Genomic DNA, 26,409 nt, shown 5'->3' with positions numbered 1-26,409 from the left:
GGAAACTAGGACTGAGTGAGTCAGTGAGGCTCACTGGCGAGGGCACTGGACTAGGAATCAACAGAACTGGGTTCCAGTTCAGCCCATGTGGTTAAGTGTGGCACAGTGAGAAAAATTTCTTGACTTCTATGGATTGCAATTTTCCCCTCTGTAAATGGAGCGTTCCAACCCAGTGATCTCTAGAATTCTTTCACAGTTATACACATAAACTTACCTTAGTACAGACATACCTGTCTAGTTTTGCACATTTTCACACTCCCGAATAGTGAAGTGAGTGTAGGTGGACCACATTCTTATGACTGCTGGGCTGAGAGGTTGTGAGGAAGAGCTAAGTACACTAGGTGAGTGGTACTGCCTGCAGTTTGGGAAGGCTTTCCTACACAGATAACTGTTGTAGAAGACTTTTCTAAAATTGTATCCTTTAGATTTTTCTAAAATTGTAGACTTTGTGATAGCATAGCTAGGGGGATCATAGCAATAATGAAGATCTACTCAGAGCCTCTGAAGTCTCTTTACCCACTGTGAATGTACTTACTCCATTGGAGCCATTATAGGTTTGATTATGGGTAAGAAGGTTCTAGAGGCTCTGATAATGATGTAAAGGGAGCTTGATTCAAGGGACTTTCCATAAGGGATTTCATGAGGTCTGAGTCAAAGCATAATTTAAATACTACCCTGTTTCCTGACATTTTAATTCAGGTTGAAATCTGGCTAAATTGAGCATGAAGGGAAATCTTGGGAAAACAGAAAGGACAGAGGTGTCACTGAAGGACATGTTTCCTGTAATGTGGACGGAGGGGAGGAACTGCTGAACATGCAGCCACAGTGCCTTTCATTCCTTCCTGCCACAAGTCTTTATAATGCACCTACTGTGTGCCAGCCACTATTCTAGCATGAGCAAGGCTAAGTGTGAGTTCATGGGAAACAATGGGAAGCAGACAATAAACATGTTGAAAATAAAGTAGTGCAGAGGGCTAACAATAAATAATATACAAATACACATACAAGATAATTAAAGATTGTGATAATCATCATGAAGCAACAAACGGGGCGATGAGGTGAAGGAGGAATGACAGAGGCCACTTTATTTATTATTATTATTATTATTATTATTTTGGCAGTTTGCAGGATCTTAGTTCCCCAACCAGGGACTGAACCCGGGCCCTCGGCAGTGAAAGCACGGACTAACCACTGAACTACCAGGGAATTCCCAGAGGCCACTTTAAGTAGGGTGGTCAGGGAAGACTTCTGTCAGGAGGTGGCATCTGAGCTAAGAAAACCAGGAGAGTGGATGTCCTAGAAGCCAAGAAAGGAGGGTATTTCAAGGGAGGAATGGATTTGTCCACTGGACAAACTGTCCACTGGATTTGACAATTCTGTAAGAGCAGTTCCAGCGGCATGGTGGAAGTAGGAGGCGGCTGGCTGAGAGGGAATTGGCGGTGAAGAAGTGTAGATCATCTTTGAAAGACATTTGGCTATGGAACGGAGGATAGAAGTGAAGCCAGCCGAATAGAGGGAACATCAGTGCCTCAAACCTTGATTGGTTCAGACCAGCACTGTCTCAGTTGCCTGATTCTCCTAGCAGGGCTGGTGGGCAGAGAATATCCATTGCCTTTCCTGGGCTCCATGGTTTTTGCTTACTATTTCCTTAACATGATTGCATTGTTCTCTGCTCCCTTATGGTGTCAGACACTTTCCCCTGCTGTCACTCTGTCTGAAATTTTCTGTAGATTAGTTCCTGGATGCCCCGTTACAGTGCTGCCACCTTGGAGCAGGGATAGGAAAGGCTCTGAGGGCTATTCTCATTCTCTGTCACAAGGTGGCAGAAGAGCTCACTCTTCCCAAAAGAGACCTTGTGCTTGTACAAAAAAGCAGAAAAGTTTTCTTTTACCGACTCTCAGACCCTTCCCAAAAGTCAGCCTGCAGGTTGGAACAGCCATACTGTGGGGTAGAGAGAAGTGGGAGAGCTTCATTAACGAGTCAAAATATCCAGTAGTAGGAAAAAACAGACCCAGAACTGTTTCTCTACTGCTAGACATTTTTTTCTTTCCTATTACAGACATTTTGACTGGTTTTCTAAGTGTTTGCAGTATCTGTGGAGGAGAGGATTTCTCTCCTGATCTCATTTCCCCACAACAAAAATTTCAAATTTAGGAGGAAAAACAGCTATAACATAGGTGAGTTTTATGTTGTGTGCAGGTGAGAGATGTAACTCTGGAAGATAGTAGGAAACAGGGTGGGTCTATGGGATGAGTACTTAGGCTCTGTAATCGACTGAATCACTTTGAGGAAGTCACTTACCTTCTCTGGCCTCTGCTTCAGTTCCTTTAATGAAATGGTTGGACAAGATTGTTTCCAAGGCCTCTTCCAGCTCTAAAATTATCATCTCAATGCCACACTCTGCTACTCTGTCTTTTTTTTTTTTTTTTTTTTTTTTATTATTATTTATTTATTTATTTATGGCTGTGTTGGGTCTTCGTTTCTGTGCGAGGGCTTTCTCTAATTGTGGCAAGTGGGGACCACTCTTCATCGCGGTGCGCGGGCCTCTCACCATCGTGGCCTCTCTTGTTGCGGAGCACAGGCTCCAGACGCGCAGGCTCAGTAGTTGTGGCTCACGGGCCCAGTTGCTCCGCGGCATGTGGGATCCTCCCAGACCAGGGCTCGAACCCGTGTCCCCTGCATTGGCAGGCAGACTCTCAACCACTGCGCCACCAGGGAAGCCCTGCTACTCTGTCTTTTAAGGGTGTATGTTTTTTATTTGTTTGTTTGGGTTTATTTTAAATTCTTTTATTGTGGAATATAGCATACATATAGAAGAGTATATAGAACATAAGCATATTTTTAATAATAATAATAATGTGAACATTATGTAATCATCACCCAAAGTAAGAAATTGAACATTGCCAGTAGCTTAGAAGCTCCTTATATGTCTATCCCTCTGGTCACACTCCTTTCCCTTCTCCCAGTCATTACTTTCCCATGCTTTTTAAAAATAGTGAACTATCGGGGCTTCCCTCATGGCGCAGTGGTTAAGAATCCGTCTGCCAATGCAGGGGACTAGGGTTCGAGCCCTGGCTGCGGAGCAACTAAGCCCGTGCCCCACAACTACTGAGTCTCACTCTAGACCCCGCAAGCCACAACTACTGAGCCCACATGCCACAACTACTGAAGCCCGCGTTCCTAGAGCCTGTGCTCCGCAACAAGAGAAGCCACCGCAACGAGAAGCCCGCACACTGCAACGAAGAGTAGCCCCCGCTCGCCGCAACTAGAGAAAGCCCACACGCAGCAATGAAGACCCAACGCAACCAAAAAATAAATAAATATATAAATATATAAAAATAGTGAACTATCTACATATGTATCATTAAAAATATTTTAAAAATTTTTTACCTGCTCTTGCACTTATATAAATGGATAGATCATACCCTATGTATTTTAAAGTAAACTTCTTATTATGTATAACACAAAGTGAATACACCTCTCTTTATGTTGTCTCCCAGTCACTACACACCATCAGGAGTAACCATTATCCAGATTTTTTACCACCACAGATGAGTTTTGCCTATTTTTGAACTATGTATAACAGGAAACACTCTTTTGTGTCTGACTTTCTTTGCTCAACATTATGTCTGTAAAACTCATCCATATTGTTTCGTGTACCAATAATGTGTTCATTCTCATTGCTTTGTAATATTTCACTGTATGAATGTACCATGACTTATTTATCTGTTCTACTGCTGAGAGACATTGGGTTGCTTCCAGTTTGGGGCCATAAGGAACAGTGTTCCTGGGGCACATTTGAAAGTTTCTCCAGAGTATAAATCCAGAAATGGACGCTGGGTTATAACATATGCAGGGTTCAGCCTCACTAATTAATGCCAACCTGTTTTCTAAGATGTTGTCCCCATTTACTCTCCCATCTGCAGTATATGAAAGTTCCTGTTGTCCCAAAGGGGCCAAGTTGCCTTTTCAGTGTGGTACAACCGTGGGACCTAGCAGGGCCAGGCATACCCTCACAGTGCCAACCCTTTGATTGATGCTTCGGCCACAGCCAGTTCTCCTGTTTACTTGTTCCCTCCAAGTAAGGGTAAAGGATTCAGATTAACCCTAGGTCCCTGATCACATGCTCTATTACCCTGGGAATATTGGCTTGGGGTGGGGTGGGGTAGTGAATTTAATAACATAATCATTCCTGAATTCATTAAGCGTCCATAGGATATTTTGTTCTTGTATTGAACCCTAGTGGAAATGGAGAGGGGCCCAGAGAGAAAGGGGGAAGTAATATTTTCAGCATGCCTACTATGTTCCAAGTTTTGTATTAGAAACTTTACATTTTGGTTATAACATTTAATCCAAAACACAACCTTACAAGGTATGTGTTCTACCTCAGTTTTATAGACAAGGAAACTGAGGCTCAGAAAGGGAGTCATTTGCTCAAAGTCACGGAGCTAATTAGTGACAGAGTCAGGATTTAAAGCCTGGTTTACTGGATTAAAGAACTCAGCTCTTTACAGTGCAGAACACAGAGAAGGCTGTCCCTGCTGCTCTGTTGGCTAAGATTGCCAATACCAAGAACCAGTTCTTCTCAGGTCTGCTTGCCTGTATTCACTCCCAGAACTATGCTAGTCAATTGATATGGCCATCTCATTCATTGATTGAAACTACATTTTATTTTCATTCATTTTTGGTTTCCTTTATCCTCTTTCTTCCTTTTCGTTTTCATTAAGAAATTTGGGCACATCAGTGCAGTAGTTCCACTGATAAACAAAACTTGTGTTGCTCGTTCTACTTGCTGGTCTAGTATGTTAACCAGAGGTGAGATTTAGAAAGACAGGGATGGGGCTTCCCTGGTGGCGCAGTGATTAAGAGTCCGTCTTCCAATGCAGGGGACATGGGTTTGAGCCCTCGTCCGGGAGGATCCCACATGCTGTGGAGCAGCTAAGCCAGTGGGCCACAACTACTGAGCCTGCGAGCCACAACTACTGAGCCCACATGCCACAACTGCTGAGGCCTGTGCAGCTGGAGCCTGTGCTCTGCAGCGGGAGAGGCCACCGTGGTGAGAGACCCGTGCACCGTGGCGAGGAGTGGCCCCCGCTCGCCGCAACTGGAGGGAGCCCGTGCATAGAAATGAAGACCCAATGCAGCCAAGAATAAAAACAAATAAATACATAAATTTATTTAAAAAAATAATAAAAATAAAAATAAAAAGACAGGGATGGGGACTTCCTTGGCGGTCCAGTAGTTAAGACTCTGCGACCCCTGGTTGGGGAGCTAAGATCCCCCATGCTGCGCAGCCAAAAATAAATAAATAATAAATAATATAAAAACCCGTCTTTACCAAACATGAAACACACTCATACTATGTCATAATATTGACATTCAGTCCAGTAATCCTCCACTGTAACTGTGTGTTTCGTGTTTGGTAATTGCAATCATTGTTGCTTTTGTTGTGGTCATCCATGTACAGTGCTTGGTGTCAGTCTATTTATCTCTTGTAAAAATAAAATACAGTGTGTGTGTGTGAAAAAAAAAAAACATTACTAGAGGTAAAGTGCCTTACACATGGTAAGTGCCAAATGTGGTATTAGTGTTGTAACACTAAAGCTACAATTAATAGTACTATCATAATCATTGAAAAAAACAAAAACAAAAACAAAAAAAACAAAACAAAACAAAAAAACCCGTCTTTAAAAAAAAAAAGACACTGAAATCTTATGGCACAAGTTATGATACAGGGAAACTTTACGACTGAAGGGATGAAAAGGATAAAAGGAAGTTGAGCAATGGCTCAGTTTTCCTTTAAAGGCGCTAAAAAATTATTAGTGTTGTATTTTATTATTTACTGTGTTTCATATATAATAATAGCAGTGGAGAGTGAGGGTGTTTGTTTGGGGTAGACAGGTGAGAAAGGAGGAGGGGAGGTAGCAGGAGAAATGCAGCAGGAGAAAGCTGGGTTGGACACGGGAGAAATGGAGACGCTGGGGAAGCTGAAGAGAAGGTGAGGCAGGAGCAGGGAGTAAGCTCACCGGGAGCGCTCTCACGGGCCTGCAGGAGAGTGAGGTCAGAGATGAGAAGGTTTAAAGCTGATCAATATGAAATGTCAGAATCCCAGGATCGGGCGGGACCTCAACAAGTGATTTTCCCTGCCTTCAGATAAAGGTCCCCTTACACTTTCTTTAGGTATTTAGTTATGAAGTGTATAGGACTTAGAAAGGGCTTTTTAAAAAAAAAAAGATGCTGGAGGTGTCATGCAAGAGGCACCTAGGCTTTGGTGACTGCCAATTATAGACAGCACAGATAGGGGCCCGAAGTGTCTGGGATTGGATAATAAGGAGGGAGGGAGAGCTGACATGCCTTGTGAAAACCCAAGTGTCCATGTGAAAACATCGTGGGGAGTCTCCACTGGGAACACTGTCCTTTGTTGTGTAATCCTACCTTTCATCATCAGGACCAGACTTACAAGGTGGCCTTGCTGAGGACATTTTCTGACCTTATGGTGTGAAGTTCCCTCGGGCTTTTAACCCTGGACAAACCTGAACGGTTGACTAGAGCAAAGGAACATAGTGTTCTGAAAAGGCCTAGTGTCTTCTTTTTCTTCTATCTCACAACTGGAGCCTCAATTCTGCTCAAGGCACTGACTTTCTTGATGAAGTCTGTCCATCTGTAAAGCAGCTAAGTATCCTACTGGAGGTTTTGCCTCCCAGAAGTGACCTGAAGACGGACAAGCAGACATCAGGAGCAGAGTGGCCCCTCAGGTACAGAGCCAGCCTTTATTTCAGTCAGTGAAGCCCATACGAATATCTCTACCTAGCTATGGAGGGGAAGTACCAAACTATAAGACATGATCTCTGCCTTTAAGATTAAAATTCAGCTGGAGAGCTAAAACCAACATAGACACAAAAAATTTTAGTCTAATGCTAAACCATGTGGTGGTGACCAGATTGCTAGAGGAATTCAGAGGAAGGATAAATCAGTAGGAGCTGGACATGTAAAAGAGATCTTCTTAGAGAAAATGGGCTCCCAAGGACTAGAAAAATTCACAAAATTAGGAAGGGGGAAGGACAAGTTTGCCAGCATAAGCAAAGGTAGGAGTAAGCATGGCAAGAGCTGGAAGCCAGATAAGAGTATATGTTCTATATTGGGGACCAGTGGGAAATAACATCCCAGTGTATCCCCTATCCTCTGTCCTAAAGGTCCATCACTGACATTGCCACTTAAGGAATTTGGAACCGTGGCCAGATAGCCACCAGGACAGGGTGCTCTTCATGGGTCCATTTTCTATTCAGGCACTTTCTTTCCTCCCTTGGTTCAACTTTGGCCTGACCTGACAGACTTTCCTGTCTAGGAAGTACAGGTGTAGGACACATTGCTGTTTATCAGAGACATGTGGTAGCAAAGAGGGGGACAATAATGATAAATCCTAAATTGTTGTTCTTAACTCCAGGGTGAATAATTACTGCTTTAAAAAAAAGTCTACAGGGCTTCCCTGGTGGCACAGTGGTTGAGAATCTGCCTGCCAATGCAGGGGACACGGGTTCGAGCCCTGGTCTGGGAAGATCCCACATGCCACGGAGCAACTAGACCCGTGTGCCACAACTACTGGGCCTGCGTGTCTGGAGCCTGTGCTCCGCAACAAGAGAGGCCGCGATAGTGAGAGGCCCGCGCACCGCAATGAAGAGTAGCCCCCGCTTGCCGCAACTAGAGAAAGCCCTCGCACAGAAACGAAGACCCAACACAGCCAAAAATAAATAAATAAACAAATAAAAGAGTAAAAAAAAAAAAAAAGTCTACAGTGGGGCTGGGAATCTGTATTTTTTTTTTAATAAATTTATTTATTTATTTATTTATTTTTGGCTGTGTTGGGTCTTCATTTCTGTGCGAGGGCTTTCTCCAGTTGCGGTGAGCGGGGGCCACTCTTCACCGCAGTGTGCGGGCCTCTCACTGTCGTGGCCTCTCTTGTTGCGGAGCACAGGCTCCAGACGCGCAGGCTCAGTAGTTGTGGCTCACGGGCCTAGTTGCTCCGCGGCATGTGGGATCTTCCCAGACCAGGGCTCGAACCCGTGTCCCCTGCATTGGCAGGCAGATTCTCAACCACTGCGCCACCAGGGAAGCCCGGGAATCTGTATTGTTCACAAGCACCTACTGATTCTGTTTCAAGGTGGTCTGTGGAACATAGTTTGAGAAACACTACCATAAACTAAAGTAGAATTGACAATGAAGTGCTAAAATGTCCCAGACAGTGACACACATACTGTTAATGTATTTCTGGGCTTACTCAGATTTGAGAATTTATCCTCTCCTATCTATAGCTCTTATAAAACTTACATGGTTATCATTTAAGGAGTAAGATCTAGACACTCTGTTTTGGTGTTTAGTTTTGTCTTCCCAACTAGATTGGGATCATCTTAAAGACAGGGATGCCCTCAGGCTTTTCTTATTTTCCCTGTAGTAGGGTGAGAGACCATCTTTTTTTTTTTTAAATTAATTAATTAATTAATTAATTAATTTTGGGTGTGCCGGGTCTTAGTTTCGGCATGCGGGATCTTTTAGTTGTGGCATGCGGACTCTTAGTTGTGGCATGCATGTGGGATCTAGTTCCCCGACCAGGGATAGAACCCGGGCCCCCTGCATTGGGAATGCCGAGTCTTACCCACTGGACCACCAGGGAAGTCCCGAGAGACCATCTTTAAGGTTGGAAGGTAGCTAGAATGCTTAGGAAAAAAATCCCTGATAACTTTATCTAACCTTCTTGAAAAACCTGAAGGCCATTTGATATTTGGGAACTTGTGTTAGTTTTCTAGGGCTGCCATAATAGAGTATTACAGACTGGGTGGCTTAAACAATAGAAGTTTATTTCTTCACAATTCTAGAGGCTGTAAGTCCAAGATTGTGTCAGCAGAGTTGGTTTCTTCTCAGGCTTCTCTCTTTGGCTTGTAGATGGCCATCTTCTCCAGCAAAACAGCCACATTCTGGTAAGTGCTTCATCAACTGTGATTCACAGATGGTCTTCCCTGTATGTGTGTCTGTGTCCTACTCTCCTCTTCTTATAAGGACACCGGTCATTTGGAATTAGGGCCCACCTAATGACCTCATTTTAATTCAATTTCCTCTTTAAAGAAAGAGCCTATCTCCAAATATACTCACATTCTGAGGTGCTGGGGGTTGGGACTTGGACATAGAAATTTTAGAACACAATTCAGCCTATTACAGCCTCTAGTTTCAGCATCTAGAAATGTGCCACTCACTCCCTTCTGTTACACCTGTTAGTCTTGTATAGTAAGTTCTCTCCACCCTTTAGCTTTTCTCCTCCACTTTTTACAGACATAAGCTTGTGTGGCAAGTACCCATGGAACAGCTCTAAAGAGCCTGTAGTAGAGATAGGCAGGTTGTGGCATGCACCAAACAGCACAAAACTTAGGAGTTGTTGAAATTCCAGGTGTACTGTCTTAGAGACACAGCTCTCTGCCCAGTTGTCTTACCGTTTGGTAACAATAATTAGATTATTATATCATATGTAAGTGGTCTTGGTGTATCCTAACTCATTCTTCATTTTCTTTCACGGCAGCTCATTCATTAGGCCTTTCCTTGGCTAGTTCTTTTTTTTTTTTTTTTTAATTTTATAGCTACTTTATTTATTTATTTATTTATTTTTGGCTGTGTTGGGTCTTCGGTTCGTGCGAGGGCTTTCTCTAGTTACGGCAAGTGGGGGCCACTCTTCATCGCGGTGCGCGGGCCTTTCACTATCGCGGCCCCTCCCGCCGCGGGGCACAGGCTCCAGACGCGCAGGCTTAGTAGTTGTGGCTCACGGGCCCAGCTGCTCCGTGGCATGTGGGATCTTCCCAGACCAGGGCTCGAACCCGTGTCCCCTGCATTAGCAGGCAGATTCTCAACCACTGCGCCACCAGGGAAGCCCCCTTGGCTAGTTCTTTAGAGAGCTCAGTTACTTCAAAAGTTCAGTGAGGTCAAAAAGCAGGCCATGTAAGGGCTTGCTGAAATTTCCCATAAGGACAGTTTTTTTTTTTTTTAATTAATTAATTTTTGGCTGTGTTGGGTCTTCGTTTCTGTGCAAGGGCTTTCTCTAGTTGTGGCAAGCGGGGGCCTCTCTTCATCGTGGTGTGCGGGCCTCTCATTGTCGCGGCCTCTCTTGTTGCGGAGCACAGGCTCCAGACGCGCAGGCTCAGTAGTTGTGGCTCACGGGCCCAGCTGCTCCGCAGCATGTGGGATCTTCCTGGACCAGGGCTCGAACCCGTGTCCCCTGCATTGGCAGGCAGATTCTCAACCACTGCACTATCAGGGAAGCCCCAGGACAGTTTTTGAGCACCACTCCCTGGTTTTGCAGTGCTCCTAAGGCTGATAAACAGCAACATCGCTAAGAAAGAACCTATTATAAGTAATAGGAACTAGGAAAGGTAGATGAAAAATAAAACAGGCCACCTCAAGATTTCTGGTTCTTTACAAAGTCACTTCTTTCATAGAGCACTATTAGGGAGAGGCAAAGCTTCCCTCTTCCCAGGCTTTTTTTTTTTTTTTTTTTTTCCCCTGAGTCAGTCAAGTCAAACATCTTGTTAAACCTTGAGGTTTTGCTCAGTTATCTTTACATCCTGATTTTCTGCTCTTTGTTCAACTGACAGATGTACCTAATGACAGTTATTGTGAAACATGGGTCGCTTCTCTGTAAAGTTCACATTTTCTTTCTAAATTTGTTTCCAGTCTCTATTATTTTAAAGTAGGTTGGTAAACTCTTGGAGAAGCCAGCACCTAGTGGTATGATGAGGGCTCCTAGATGAATACTCTTCCCTGTTGACCAACCTTTCCATCTTCCTGCTTCTGCTTCCACCCAAGAACTTCTGACCTCAGGTCGTGTATCTATACCCTATTCACTTTTTAGCCTCTGGCACAGAACTTCTTCTGGCACCAAACTGTCATCCTCTGTGCCTCTCGACCTTTAGCACAAGCTTGTGTTAAGGATCAGAAAAGTACTCTGGGCAGGGCTGTAAGGAGTTAAACTCACCCATTCTTCTGAAGTGCAATTTTCTCTAATTTTCTTTCTCTCCTGCCCTATAGTTGTATTATATGTTGGGACTCTTTCCAGTTACTATTAATTTTCAACACACAGCCGCCATGAAAGTCTTGCTATAAAATAACTGGCAAAACTAGAAAAATTGGTTGGCTTCTTCTCAAAGGCCTGGTGTAACCACCGTGGAGGTGGGGAGGCACGCTCCTTTCGGAGAAGTCAGGAGTTGACTGCCATCATTTTCCGGGCTCGGGGCAGGCACAGGAGCCTGTCCTTTGGCACCCTGCCCTTCCTACAGAGCTTCCTTCATCGAGGCTTCCCCTCAATGCTTCAGGATCCAGCCCCTCAGACTCCTTTGGGGCGGACAAGCCCAGCGAGGCCGGTTATGTTGTCTCAGAATAGGGGTTAGTTTGCCTGCACTAACTTGGAAACCACGCTGCGTCATCCCGGGCAATTCACGGATGCGATACCCACCTCTTCGGGGCGCTGGGATTGAACACGGTGAGGTGTTCACGTGTTCTGAGTCCTGATCCCTTCCGGGCTCCCTTCCCGCGCAGCGAGCCGGCGGGCCCCCGCCCCTCTCTCAGGGATGGGAGGGGCGTGTGGGGCCAGTCCCCCATTCCCCCAGCTGCCGGGAGCGGGAGACGCCCGGCCGGCCCTGCACCGCCCCCGGAGAAAGAGCCCGCGGCCGCCCGGGACCCGCCCGCCCCCTAGCCGCTGGGCCCCGAATGGCAGAGCGGCGCTCGGACCATCTGCATCGCCTCACGTCGCCCCGCCCCGCGCCGCTCTCCCATTGGCTGTCGCCGGGCCCTCCCGGCCCGCGCCGCTCCTGGCTGCCACCCTGACCGCGCCGCCGCCGGGAGCGGGGTCGGAGGTGAACGGCCTCGAGAAACCCCGGACGTAGTCACCTCACGGGGTTCGCCGGCTGAGGTGGGAGCGGGGGCGGGGCGGGGCCGGCGCCGTGAAGCCCCGCCCCTCCCCCGTGTGCCGGGCCGGCCTGGTGCTGCGCGCCTGTCAGCCATCGCTGGAGCTGCCGGCGTCTCCTGCCGCCCAGCATCGCCTCCGCGCAGGGGCTCCGGTACCGCCGGACCTCGGACGCCGCCGCCGCCGCCTTGAGGTGAGGGGAGGGCCGCCCCGGAGCCTGCGATCCGGGACCGGGAGAGGCTGGGCCCCGGGGAGGGGCGGCGGCGGCTGCGAGGGGCCGCCTCCCATCTTCCGCCGCACGCGGCCCGGGCTCCATCCCGTCCGGACCCGGTGCTTGGCAGCCCAGCCCTCCCCGCAGCTCTGGGGCCTCGAGTTCCCCTCTGGGGAGACCTGGAGGGGCCTGGGGTCTCCGGGCGTGGGAGCTCAGACCCCGGAACTGGGAGACGTACAGCCCAGGGCCTCTAGGAAGGGGCTGGTGAGACTGCCTGGAGCGGGTCCCTCTCATCCTCCCTCCCCAGCCCCGGCGTGGTCTGATCCCTTCCAGACCCCTGTCTCTAATGGGACCCTGTGCTCGGGAAAGGGAGAGGACCCACGTGGGAGGGGGATGTTGAGGGTTGGGTTCAGTTGCGCTGGAACTCTGCCTCTTTTGCAGAGTGAGGTGTGGGGTGCAGAGACCCGGGCTTCTGTTGCTCTCGCTGTGTCTTTGTATCGCGGTGGGAGCCAGGGCCGGGCGAGGTGTCCCTTGCCAGTTCCTGCTCCCAGAGTTTTTATTATGTTTTCTGTGTGGGACGTAGTAAAGGTACCTGCCTGCTCTTAACTCTCTCCCTCACGTCTGCCATGCTTACCAAGGGAAGCTCTCGGAGATAGGACGTCGCAAGGTGGTGTGAGGCTAATGATTCCAGAGGAAAACGTGCCTGAAGGTCTTGCCCGGGTCAGCGCCAACATTATTTTTGGATTTGGACGCGGGAAAGTGGCCACTAGCCGACACTTGGAATCAGCTCTAAATATCAGGGACTCCAAGTAGGCCTTGTGGGTTTTATAGAAACAAGTAAGAATAAGCTAAAACCTGCTCAGGTTGCCGAAATACTTTAACTTTAGGTGTTTTTGTTTTGGGGTTTAAGATTGAAATCAAAAGACCCCAGGAATTCCTGATTCCATTTCTCCTTAAGCAGTGTTTCAGTAATTTCTCAATGTGTGGAACAAACCTAATAGCCTAGTCTTGAGTCTCAGAAGTTGATCCCCCTTGACTCTCTGTTTTCATTCTTTTTTTTTCCCCAGTCCACAGTGCAGATTGAGAAGCATGCTTTGGTTACATGCTTTCTTCTTCCTGGGGGGTGTGGGGGGTGGTAGGAATTCTCTGCTTTGTCTCTTGCTTCTTGGTGGGGATGCCTTGGATGTCTGTGAGGAGAAGGCTTTCTGTGCTGCCTATTTGATAGGCACTTTTAAAAAAGCACTGTGGTCTAATAGAGCAGGACAGCAGCTGCACTGTCCAGAGAGATGCCTGCTTACTACAAAGTAGCAGCTCTCTTCTCTTGCCTCAGTTTCCTCATTTCCAATAACAGGAGGACTCTTGTGACTCCAGAAAAATTAGCAAACATTGTAAAATGGCATATGAAAGATGTCAAAGGCAAAGAATTTATGAAGTCTCCTGTGTTTACGTGTTGTAGAAGTTTTGTTTTGAATTACCAGTGCAGAATAGAAATACATCTAGCATAAGATTTAATTATTTTTAAAGTTTGAAGAAATACTGAGAAATTGTGACATTTGGCTTAATGATCTTATAGTTCAGATGACTAGGTTATGTCAAAGAAGTGGCATTGCGAAAGCCAGACTTAAAACTCTCTCGTCAGATCCTTACCTTTTCAAAGTGCTGTGGACATGGTTCAGGTGTAGATCACTACGTAACATTCTATTTCCTTTTCAGTCAATGACTAGGAAACCTTTTTTTAAAAAATTTATTTATTTATTTTTGGCTACGTTGGGTCTTCCTTGCTGCACGTGGGCTTTCTCTAGTTGCGGCGAGCGGGGGCTACTCTTCGTTGCAGTGCGTGGGCTTCTCATTGCAGTGGCTTCTCTTGTTGCAGAGCACGGGCTCTAGGCGCGCGGGCTTCAGTAGTTGCAGCACACGGGTTCAGTAGTTGTGGCTCGCGGGCTGTAGAGCACAGGCTTGGTAGTTGTGGCGCACGGGCTTAGCTGCTCTGCGGCATGTGGGATCCTCCCGGACCAGAGCTCGAACCCTTGTCTCCTGCATTGGCAGGTGGATTCTTAACCACTGTGCCACCAGGGAAGCTCTAGGAAACTTTTTTACCTGTCACACAGACTGGTTTAACAGGTCTGGGGCTAGTGGTTTTTTTTCTTAAAAAAAAATTTTTTTTTGGATAGTTAATATCCTAAAAGTCTTGGTTGAAAAAAGAAGTAAATTAAAATAAAAATTATTGGAATAATGCATTGGAATTTAGTATTTCTAGTTGAAGGAGTCTTTTTACAATTCAGAAAAAGGTTTTTATATCATTATCTAACATGTTCTTAAAGATTAATAATAATAGCAGATATGCATCAAGCGTCTTTCCAAGCCCTTAAAACAATAAGATTGTGATGAAGTAAATGAACACCAAACACTCACTGGCCAAAAAAAATTTAACTATTGAGGTGAGTAACATTTTTAAAGGAAGCCTTCATTGATCTTCCACTTTAACAGATTATTGCTTAACTCGTTTTTTGTTTGTCTCACTAATTTTAAAATTTAGTGAGTATTCACTACTTTACTTGGATCTAATGGACTATGTGAGATGATATTAAATAGAGGAAACTATGACAAGTAGTGTCATAAGGCCACTTCACTTACACAAAGAGTATGAATCTGATTGATAGGGCATAGGTTTTTATGAGTTCAACAAGTCAGTCTTACTGTGTGTGCTCTAATGATACCCAGTTCTCTTACCAACTTGTTATGTACTCACGCTACCATAAAGCCATTTAGCTTCTAGTCTCAGGATGTTTAAGGAAGCAAGTGAAAAGAGACTTTAACAACAAGGGATGTTAATTCCTTACCCAAAGGTTGATGGTCCCACTTGGTTCGGCCTTCCAATGATGTTATTTGGGACTTAGGCCTATTCCATCCTTTCAGCATGCTGCACTCACCCTCCTTTATATAAGGAACCACAGTAGTGTTTACCATCACATGACATCAAGAATTGAAATTGCATGGCAGAGTGGACATCCCAGACAGAATAAGCTTGTATAATGATTTTCATTTTTGGAAATGGTAACATGAAGTTGAAAATTCTGAATGAATTCATGGAGTTAAGTTTGAAAAGCAGACTCAGTCTTAGAGAATTTTTTTCAGGAAGTATAAGGTTTCATTTATGAGTATTTAGCTATCTCCTATGGTAGAAATAGAGAGTACACTCACTAATGGAGTTCCTAAAAATTACCCTCTGTTTTTGTAGACTGCTCAAATCTTTCCTTAAGTCGTGTAAGTTGGCACACATGTATATGTATGCATTTATACACATGCCAAGTTGGGGGGTTAGTAGGTTGATAGGAGCTTGATTAGTTTTTAAGTTTGCTAGGTGTTATATCAGTAAATTGGCACCAAGAGGACAGATAGCTGGGTTGTTTGTGTTTTGTGCTTCAGCATTTAGTAGTATTCCTGGGCCTGACAAGGCAAGCTGTTTAATTTCCCTTTGATTCCATTTTATAAAAATCCAAGTACTGAAGAGAACTTTTAGTTTTTGAATGTACCTTAGGATTTTTCTAGTCCAGCTTTACACTTAATATGAAAATATTTTATCTGATACTCCTGTTGAAAACTTCCAGCTGTTCATTGAGGAGATGACAGAGTCAGTTACACAGTAACACATATTAATAAATGAGTGAATGACGTGCCAGTTGTCTACTTAAATGCTCAGGCAGATATGAGATAAGGAGTCAGAGTAGCAAGAAACTAATGGGTAAAGCTTTTTATTAAACTTATTTAAAATCTTTAGTTATGCTAATACATAAGTAATGTGTTCACATAGTTCAAAATTTTAAATGTACAAAAGCGTATACAGTGACAGGCTCTGTCCTAACTTTGTCTTGCAGCCACTCAGTTCCCCTTACCAGAGTCAAGCAGTGTTATTTATTTCTTATTATAACTTCTTAATAGTAATTATCAGACACGTTAATTTAAATTTAAAGTGAATTATTTCTTAATAATTACCAAAGATTTTATTCATATTCAAACAGATGCTCATGTATTCTCTTCCCACTCTGCCAACTTTTTAATACAAATTATAAATACTTTACACATCATTCTTCATCTTTGGTTTCTTCACTTAACATTATAGGATGAACTGTTTACATTTTTATTTTCATCAAAGTGATATGTGTACATAGTTTAAAAGTCATATTGGGACTTCCCTGGTGGTACAGTGGTTAAGAGTCTGCCTACCAATTCAGGGGACACGGGTTTGGGCCCTGGTCCGGGAAGATCCCACATGCCGCGGAGCAACTAAGCCCGTGCGCCACAACTGCTGAGCCTGCGCTCTAGAGCCCGTGAGCCACAGCTACTGAGCCCACGTGCCACAACTACTGAAGCCCTTGCACCTAGAGCCCGTGCTCTGCAACAAGAGAAGCCACTGCAATGAGAAGCCCGCGCACCGCAACGAAGAGTAGCCCCCACTCGCCGCAACTAGAGAAAGCCCGCGGGCAGCAACGAAGAACCAACACAGCCAAAAATAAATAAATAAATAAATATATTAAAAAAATAAAAAAATAAAAGTCATATTGTTCCACAAAGTTTGTTACAATAAAACAGCAGTCCTTAGCCCCTTCCCACTTTCATTTATTTTAGCTGATATATTTCTTACACCCCTTTGTCTGTAAATAAAAAACTGGTCTTCCTACATCTTGATTTTTCAGTTTTAGGTATTACCTACTGGATTCCTACTGTGGAAGATGAGGATTTGGTTCTCTTTCCTCTCCTTACCCTCACTGTTCACCTTTGCCTTTCCCATCTCCCACCATCAACTACCCAGTCAAGTTATGTTGTAACTTTTGTTCTATCAGTATTCAGTGTCTACAGTATTATGAATGTGTAACTGCTATACACAATTTGGTTGCATAAAATCCCGTTTCTTTCCTGTACAACTCTTTCCTTGGAGTTAATAATGGTCTTGTTTTTTTTTTTTTTTTGCTTAGTTTTCTCTGTACCGATCTGTCATTTATTCAGCCTTACTCTTCATCATTTTCTAAATCTCTGAGAATGTTGAGATGATCAGCTATTCTATTAATTTTTATCTTCTGTAAAATCTCTCTTAGAGTCTTCTGACTGGCTCCAACCTATAAATTGTCTGCCTTCTACTTCTAGTACATAGCTGTTGTCCTGGCTTACTCTTCACTGTCATTCTGGGGGTTCTCTTTATTTCTACTCTGCTATGGAGAAATTATTTCCCATGTTTTCCCCATTATTGGTTTATTCCCTCATTTTGGTGGAGAATATTCTCCAGTGGCATCCTGAGAAAGAGTGCATGGGAGGTAAATATTTTTCCACTTACCATTATAGATTCCCCAAATTTAACGTTCATATAATATCTAATATATAGTCATACAGTATCTAATATATATATATTTTAAGTTTCCACACTTGACCCAGTAATGTCCTTTATAACTGTGTATGTTTTTGTTTTTGTTTTTGTTTTCGGCCACTCTGTGCAGCTTGCAGGATCTTAGTTCCCCGATCAGGGATTGAACTCGGCAATGAAAGTCCTGAGTCCTAACCACTGGACTGAGAGGGAATTCCCTGTAACTGTGTATGTTTTAATTAATGATCCAGTCAAGAATCATTTATTACACTTGGTTCTCAAGTGTATTTAGTCTCCTTAATGTAGAACAGTCACCCTACTCTTTTTTTGTCTTTCATAGCATTTATCTTTCATTGACATTTTTAAAGAGTCCAAGTCAGTTGTCTCGTAAAAGTTCCTATAACCTGGGTTTGTTTGACAATTTCATCGTTATTAGATTGAAGTTAACCATCTTTGTCAAAAATACTACATTCGTAGTATCGTATACTTCTAACTGCACCACACCAAGAAGCACCTAATGTCCATTTGTCCTGTTATTGGTGAAGTTTAGTTTGAACACCTAGTTATGATGGTGTCCACCATATTTCTTCATTGTAAAAATCCCTGTTCCCTTTTGTAATTAATATGTAATCTGTGAGGTGACTTTCCAATTTTTTTTGTTGTGGTAAAATATATATAACATAAAATTTACCATCTTTTTTTAAAAAAATTTATTTATTTATTTATTTTTGGCTGAGTTGGGTCTTCGTTGCTGTGCGTGGGCTTTCTGTAGTTGCAGTGAGTGCGGGCTACTCCTGCATGCAGTGCGCGGGCTTCTCATTGCAGTGGCTTCTCTTGTTGCGGAGCACGGGCTCTAGGCACGCAGCCTTCAGTAGTTATGGCTCGCGGGCTCTAGGGTGCAGGCTCAGTAGTTGTGGTGCACGAGCTTAGTTGCTCCACGGCATGTGGGATCTTCTCAGACCAGGGCTCGAACCCACGTCCCCTGAATTGGCAGGTGGATTCTTAACCACTGCGCCACCAGGGAAGCCCAAGGAGGGGCTACTCTTCATTGCTGTGAGCGGGATTCTCATTACAGTGGCTTCTCTTGTTGGGAGCACAGGCTCTAGGTGCGCAGGCTTCAGTAGTTGTGGCACGTGGGCTCAGTAGTTGTGGTGCACGGGCTTAGTTGCTCCGCGGCATGTGGGATCTTCTCGGACCAGGGATTGAACCTGCGTCCCCTGCATTGGCAGGCGGATTCTTAACCACTGTGCCGCCAGGGAAGTCCTAAAATTTACCATCTTATCCATTTAAGAATGTACAGTTTGGTATTAAATACATTCATAATGCTGTGCAACTATCACTGCCATCTATCTCCAGAACTTTTTTCACCTTGTAAAACTGAACCTCTGTACCCTTTAAACAATAGCTCATTTTCCCTTCCCTCAGCCCCCATCAACCACCATTCTACTTTCGGTCTATGATTTTGACTACTCTAAGTACCTCATATAAGTGGAGTCATACAGCATTTGTCTTTTTGTGACTGACTTATTTCATCCTCAAGGTTTATTCACTTTGTAGCATATTGCTTTTTAAGGTTGAATAATATTGTATGTATATATCATATATTGCTTATCCATTCATCCATCAATGCACACTTGGAGTTTTTTCCAAGTTTTAGCTATTCTGAATAATGCTGTTATGAACATGGGTGTACAAATATCTCTTTGAGATCCTGCATTCAGTTCTTTTGGGTATATACCCAGAAGTGGAATTGCTGGATCATATGACAATTCTATTTTTAATTTTTTGAGGAACCACCATACTGTTTTCCACAGTAGCTGTACCAGTTTACATTCCCACTAACAGCACCTGAAGAGTTCTAACTTCTCCACATCCTTACCAACACTTGTTTTCTGTGTTTTTGATAGTAGTCATCCTAATTACTGTGGAGTGGCTTCTCATTTTAGTTCTGATTTGTGTTTTCCTAATGATAAGTAGTTTGAGGATATTGATGTTGTGCTTATTGGCCATTCGTATGTCTTCTTTGGAGAGAGGTCTCTTCAAGTTCTTTGCCCATTTTTGAATTGGGTTTATGGGTTTTTTTTAATGTTTATTTATTTGTTTATTTATTTTTGGCTGTGTTGGGTCTTAGTTGCAGCACATGGGATCTTTTTTTTTTGTTGCAGCATGTGGGCTCTTCACTGTGGTGCACAAGCTTCTCTCTAGTTGTGGAGCACATGGGCTTGGTAGTTGCGGTGCGCGGGCTTAGTTGCCTTGTGGCATGTGGGATCTTCCCGGCCCAGGGCTCGAACCCGTGTCCCCTGCATTGGCAGGCGTATTCTAAACCACTGCACCACCAGGGAAGCCCTTGTTGAGTGTTTTTATCATGAAAGTGTGTTGAATTTTATCAAATGCTTTTTCTGTATTAATTGAGATGATCATATGGGTGTTTTTTCCCTTCATTCTGATAATGTGGTATATTACATAGATTGATTTATGTATCTTGAATCATCTTTGCATTCTAGGAATCCAGTGGAATCCTTGCATCCCAGTTGTTGATAGTGTATAAGACTTTTAATATGCTGAATTCTGTTTGCTAGTTTCTTGTTGAGGATGTTAATAAGGAATATTAGTCTTTAGCTTTCCTTTCTAATAATGTCTTTGTCTTTGGTATCAGAATAACTGTGGCCTCATAGAATGAATTAGGAAGTGTTCTCTTCAATTTTTTGGAAAAGTTTGAGAAGAATTGATACTAGTTCTTCTTTAATTGTTTGGTAGAATTCACCAGGGAAGCCATCAGATCCAGGGCTTTTCTTTATTGGGAGATTTTTGATTACTGTTCTCCTTACCAGTTATAGGCCTATTCAGGTTTTCTATGTCTTTGTGATTTAGTTTTGGTATGTTTTTGTTTCTAGGACTTTATCCATTTCATCTAGGTTATCCAATTTGTTGGCATACAGTTTTTCATAGTACTCTCTTACAATCCTTTTCCTTTCTGTAGAATAAGTAGTGATGTGCCCACTTTCATTTCTGATTTTAGTAATTTGAGTCTTCTGTCTTTTTTTCATAGTCTGTCTAGTAAAGGATGTCAATTTTGTTGATCATTTCAAAGAAACAACTTTTGGTTTCATTGATGTTTTTCTCTATTGTTTTTCTATTTTCTATTCCATTTCTCTCTGCTCTAGTCTTTATTGTTTCCTTCCTTCTGGTAGCTTTGGATTTAGTTTGCTCTTCTTTTTCTTGTTCCTTAAGTTTTAAAGTTATGTTGTTGATGTGAAATCTTTCTTTCTTTCTTTCTTTTTTCTTTTTTTTGACCACGCCATGTGGCTTGCAGGATCTTAGTTCCCCTGACTAGGGGTTGAACCCAGGCCATGGAAAGTGCCGAGTCCTAACCATTGGGCTGCCAGGGAGCGCCCTCTTGTTTTTTAATGGAAATGTTTATAACTGTAATGTTCCCCCTTATTTCTACTTTCACTGCATCCCATGAGTTTTGGTGTGGTTTGTTTTCATTTGTCATTAAGTATTTTCTAATTTTCCTTGTGATTTCTTGTTTGATCCATTGGTTGTTTAAAAGAGTGTTGTTTAATTTCCACAGTTTCTTCCAGTTTTCCTTCCGTTGTTGATTTTTAATTTCATCCTGTTGCGGACAGGAAGGTACTTTGTATGACATCTATCTTTTTAAACCTATTGAGACAATTTGTGGCCTAATGTCTGCTGTCTTGGAAAATATCCCATGTGAACTTGAGAAGAATGTGTATGATATTGTTGTTGGGTGGTGTGTTCTGTGTATGTCTGCTAGATCTAGTTGCTCTATTGTGTTGTTTAAATCCTTTATTTCCTTGATTACCTCTGTCTGATTGTTCTATCCATTATTATGAGTGGGTTATTGAAGTTTCCAACTGTTATTGTGGAACTGTCTATTTCTCCCTTCAATTCTGTCAGCTTTTGCTTCATACACTTTGATGGTCATTAGGTGTATAAATGTTTATAATTATCTCTTGTATTAAATCTTTTATTTTTCTTTTGTATTTTTGTATTTTTTTTTTTTTTGGTGTTTAGTTGTGTTTTTATAGTGAGATGTTTAAATTCCTTTCTCATTTCCTTTTGTATATTTTCTATAGATATTTTCTTAGTGGTTACCATGGTTATTATGTTTAACATGCTAAAGTTATAACACCATAATTTGAATTTATACTAGCTTAACTTCAATAACATACCAAAACTCTTCTCCTTTACAGGTCCGTCCTTACCTCTTTTGGTCGCTGATGTCACAAAATTACACCTTAATACATTGTGTGCTCCAAAGCATACACTAATAATTATTTTAAATGCATTCTCTTAAATTATGTGAAAACAAGATTTGGAGTTACAAACCAATGTTACAATAATACTAGTTTTTAGATGAACAATTGTTTCTTTTCTTTAAATGTATTAGTCTCTTAGATCTTGTAGAAAACAAAAAATAAGTTATAAATCATTTTTACAATAATGCTTGTTTTTGTAATTACCCATATATTTACCATTATTGAAATCTTTACTTCTCTATATGGGTTTGAGTTACTGTCTGTGTCCTTTCATTTCACCTTGAAAGGACTCCCTTGAGCATTACTTGCAGGGGAGGTCTAGTGGTAATGTACTCTCTCAGCTTTTGTTTATCTGGGAATGTATTAATTTCTCCCTCTCTTTTGAAGGACAGCTTTGCTGGATATAGGATTCTTGGTTGATAGCTTTTTATTTTAGCTCTTTGACTATATTGGCCCACTGCCTCTGGCCTCCAAAGTTTCTGATGAGAAATCTGCTTATAATCTTATTGAGGCTTTCTTGTATGTGATGAGTCATTTTTCTCTTGCTGCTTTCAAGATTCTCTCCTTGTCTTTTGACATTTAAAAGTTTGATTATAAAGTATGTCTATGTTGGTCACTTTGAGTTTGTCTCACTTGGAGTTTGTTAAGCTTCTTTTATGTTTATATTCATGTATTTCATCAAATTTGGGAAGTTTTCAGCCATTATTTCTTCAAATATGTTCTCTGTTATTTTCTCACTTCTCCTTCTGAGAGCTCACAATACATATTTTGGTCTTCTTGATGGTGTCCCACAGCTCCCTTAGTCTCTGTTCACTTTTCTTCAATCTGTTTTCTTTTTGTTCTCAGACTTGATAATTTACATGTTCTGTCTTAAAGTTTGCAGATTCTTTCTTCTGCTTGCTCAAGTTTGCCTTTAAGTCCCCTAGTGAATTTTTCATTTCAGTTATTGTACTTTTCAGCTCCAGAATTTCTTTTTGGTTTCTTTTTAGGTTTTCTATTTCTTTATTCATATTTCCATTTTATTTAGACATTGTTTTCTTGACTTTCTCCCATCTTCCTTTAGTTCTTTGAGTATCTTTTAAACAGTTGTTTTAACATTTTTGTCTAGAATATCTGCCATCTGGTATTTTTTAGGAACAGTTTCTATTGGTTTAAGTTTTTTGTTTTTTTTATTGAAATGGCCATACTTTCCTCTTGCTTTGTTTGCCTTGTGATCTTTTGTTGAAAACTGGACATTTGATTCTAATAATGTGGTAACTCTGGAAATCAGATTCTCTTTCTTCCCAGAATTTGATGCTTTCTTATTGTGATTTTTGTTTTTTTGACTGTTGTAGGCTGTCTCTGTGCTGAAGGTAAACCTGAGGTATAAACTTTAGGTCTCTTCAAGTCTTTTCCTGTGTCTTCCTCTGGGCATGTTCAGTCACTTTCTAATTTTTCCCTGTATATGCAGTAGTTTTTGAATGTACTAGTGTTTAGTGTCTGGCTCCCAAACGGGGGGAAAAAGGAAAATGAAGGGGGCATAAAAAGGCACCGGTTCTTTAAGTCCCCCAGAAGTCACTTCAGCTAGAGGGAGAGGGACTTGCAACAATGAGAGGAGGTGTAACAATTATGGCTGTCTGCCTCTTTGTCTCCACCTATGTGATCAGAAACAGCAATCAGTGATCAGAGCACAGATCCCCAGTGTTTGGAAGACAGGGTTGTTTTTGTCCACCTTGGCTCCCACAACCTGCATGTGTGTTGCTCCAGGAACATGTGCACAGTTGGGTGATAACTGCCATGTAACTGAGGGTGGTGGATGGATAGCTGCTGCTATACTAAGAAATGCAATTGACCATAATTAACCACAATTAACCTCCAAAGTCTGCCCCTGGAAGTTGCAAGCTTTCAATAGATTCCAGTATTCCAAAATAGTTACATCAGACAGATTCTGCCAGTACAATTGTTGTCCAGGTGGGGAGACAGAGTCCTAGTACTTCCTACTCTACCATCTTCCCAGAATCCTCTTCTGTAAGGTGATTTTTTTAAGACCACAGGAATATCCTGTTTTTGAATAATCTCTTACCCAGTCGTTTTAACATACATTTATGATTCTTGGCTGTATCAATTATTGCACTGCTGTTTGTAAAATGAAATATATTTTCTAATTGCTCCATTCTAGGAGGTAATTATTTTGAGATTTTGCTGTCTAAACTGTCTTTATCCTCACAGTTGTTGAAACATTGACTGGATCTAGAATTTTAGGTTCGAAATAATTTTCCTTCAGAATTTTGAAGGCATTGTTTCACTACCTTCAGGCTTCCACTGTTTTTTTTGGTAAGTCTGAAGGGCATTCTGATTCTTGCTCCTTTGTACGTGGCCTTTCTTTCCTCTCTGGAGGCTTATAGGATCTTCTCTTTGTCTTCAGTTTTTTAAATTTCAGTGATGTCCCTTGGTGTCTGTTTTTGTTTGTTGTAGTAGGCCTTTGATGGACCTTCTTAATCTGACCATTATGCATTTCAGTTTTAGGAAGCTTATTGAATTATTACATCAGTTAAAGGCTTTCCACTATTTTGTTCTGTTCTTGCTTTTGGGAGCGCCTCTTCTTCATATGTTGGACCTTCTGAATAAGTTCTCTAATACTCTTATCTTTTCTCTCTTATTATTCATCCTTTTCTCTTTTTTTTCCCCCCTCTTTTTCTTGATGAGTCTGGCTAAAGGTTTATCAATTTTGTTTATCTTCTCAAAGAACCAGCTTTTAGTTTTATTGATCTTTGCTATTGTTTTCTTTGTTTCTATTTCATTTATTTATACTCTGATCTTTATGATTTCTTTCCTTCTACTAACTTTGGGTTTTGTTTGTTCTTTCTCTAGTTCTTTAGGTGTAAGGTTAGATCGTTTATTTGAAAGTTTTCTTGTTTTTTGAGGTAGGATTGTATTGCTATAAACTTCCCTCTTAGAACTGCTTTTGCTGCATCGCATAGGTTTTGGAGTGTCGTGTTTTCATTGTAATTTGTCTCTAAGTATTTTTTGATTTCCTCAGTGATCTCTTGGTTATTTAGTAATGTATTGTTTAGCCTCCATGTGTTTGTGGTTTTTACATTTTTTTCCCTGTAACTGATTTCTAGTCTCATAGCATTGTGGTCGGAAAAAAATGCTTGATATAATTTCAATTTTCTTAAATTCACTGAGGCTTGTTTTGTGACCCAAGATGAGATCTATCCTGGAAAACGTTCTGTGTGCACTTGAGAAGGAAGTGTAATCTGCTGTTTTTGGATGGAATGTCCTATAAATATCAATTAAATCTATCTGGTCTATTGTGTCATTTAAAGCTTGTGTTTCCTATTAATTTTCTGTCTGGATGATCTGTCCATCAGTGTAAGTGAGATGTTAAAGTCCCCCACTATTTTTGTGTTACTGTCGATTTCCTCTTTTATAGTTGTTACCATTTGTCTTATGTATTGAGGTGCTCCTATGTTGGGTGCATATATATTTATAATTGTTATATCTTCTTCTTGGATTGATCCCTTGATCATTATATAGTGTCCTTCCTTGTGTCTTGTAACATTCTTTATTTTAAAATCTATTTTATCTGATATGAGTATTGCTACTCCAGCTTTCTTTTGATTTCCATTTGCATGGAATATCTTTTTCCATCCCCTGACTTTCAGCCTGTATGTGTCCCTAGGTCTGAAGTGGGTCTCTTGTAGACAGCATATATATGGGTCTTGTTTTTGTATCTATTCATCAAGCCTGTGTCTTTTGGTTGGAGCATTTAATCCATTCACATTTAAGGTAATTATTGATACGTATGTTCCTATGACCATTTTCTTAATTGTTTTGGGTTTGTTTTTGTAGGTCTTTTCTTCTCTTGTGTTTCCCACTTAGAGAAGTTCCTTTAGCTTTGTTGTAGAGCTGCTTTGGTGGTGCTGAATTCTCTTAGCTTTTGCTTGTCTGTAAAGCTTTTGATTTCTCCATCAAATCTGAATGAGATCCTTGCTGGGTAGAGTAATCTTGGTTGTACATTCTTCCCTTTCATCACTTTAAATATATCTTGCCACGCCCTTCTGGCTTGTAGAGTTTCTGCTGAGAAATCAGCTCTTAACCGTATGGGAGTTCCCTTGTATGTTATTTGTCCTTTTTCCCTTGTTGCTTTTAATAATTTTTCTTTGTCTTTAATTTTTGTCAATTTGATTACTATGTGTCTCGGCGTGTTTCTCCTTGGGTTTATCCTGCCTGGGACTCTCTGCGCTTCCTGGACTTGGGTGGCTGTTTCCTTTCCCATGTTAGGGAAGTTTTCGACTATAATCTCTTCAAATATTTTCTCGGGTCCTTTCTCTCTCTCTTCTCCTTCTGGGACCCCTATAATGCGAATGTTGTTGCATTTAAAGTTGTCCCAGAGGTCTCTTAGGCTCTCTTCATTTCTTTTCATTTTTTTTTCTTTATTCTGTTCTGTGGCAGTGAATTCCACCATTCTGTCTTCCAGGTCACTTATCCATTCTTCTGCCTCAGTTATGCTGCTATTGATTCTTCTAGTGTATTTTTCATTTCAGTTATTGTATTGTTTATCTCTTTGTTTTTTGATTCTTCTAGGTGTTTGTTCTTTAAATCTTCTAGGTCTTTGTTACAAACATTTGTTGTGTCT

The 26,409-nt window shown here is 42.0% G+C and overlaps 1 protein-coding gene across 2 annotated transcripts in view; it reads left to right on the top strand.

Annotated features, from left to right (window-relative positions):
- ACACA (acetyl-CoA carboxylase alpha) overlaps positions 1–26,409 on the top strand; it is a 268,738-nt gene that overhangs the window by 23,958 nt on the left and 218,371 nt on the right. Inside the window, exon 1 of one of the 2 annotated variants that reach the window (XM_036835517.1) lies at positions 12,013–12,131. The exons of the other annotated variant lie outside the window; for it this stretch is intronic. The gene's annotated coding sequence lies outside the window, so the exon portion shown is untranslated. Of the gene's footprint in view, positions 1–12,012; positions 12,132–26,409 lie in introns of those variants that run through there. 2 annotated transcript variants of the gene reach the window in all.

Source organism: Balaenoptera musculus, chromosome 20, assembly GCF_009873245.2.
Source record: "Balaenoptera musculus isolate JJ_BM4_2016_0621 chromosome 20, mBalMus1.pri.v3, whole genome shotgun sequence".
NCBI lineage: Eukaryota > Metazoa > Chordata > Mammalia > Artiodactyla > Balaenopteridae > Balaenoptera > Balaenoptera musculus.
The sequence above is the reverse complement of the archived record's forward strand: the minus strand, read 5'-3'. Positions and strand labels throughout refer to the sequence as shown.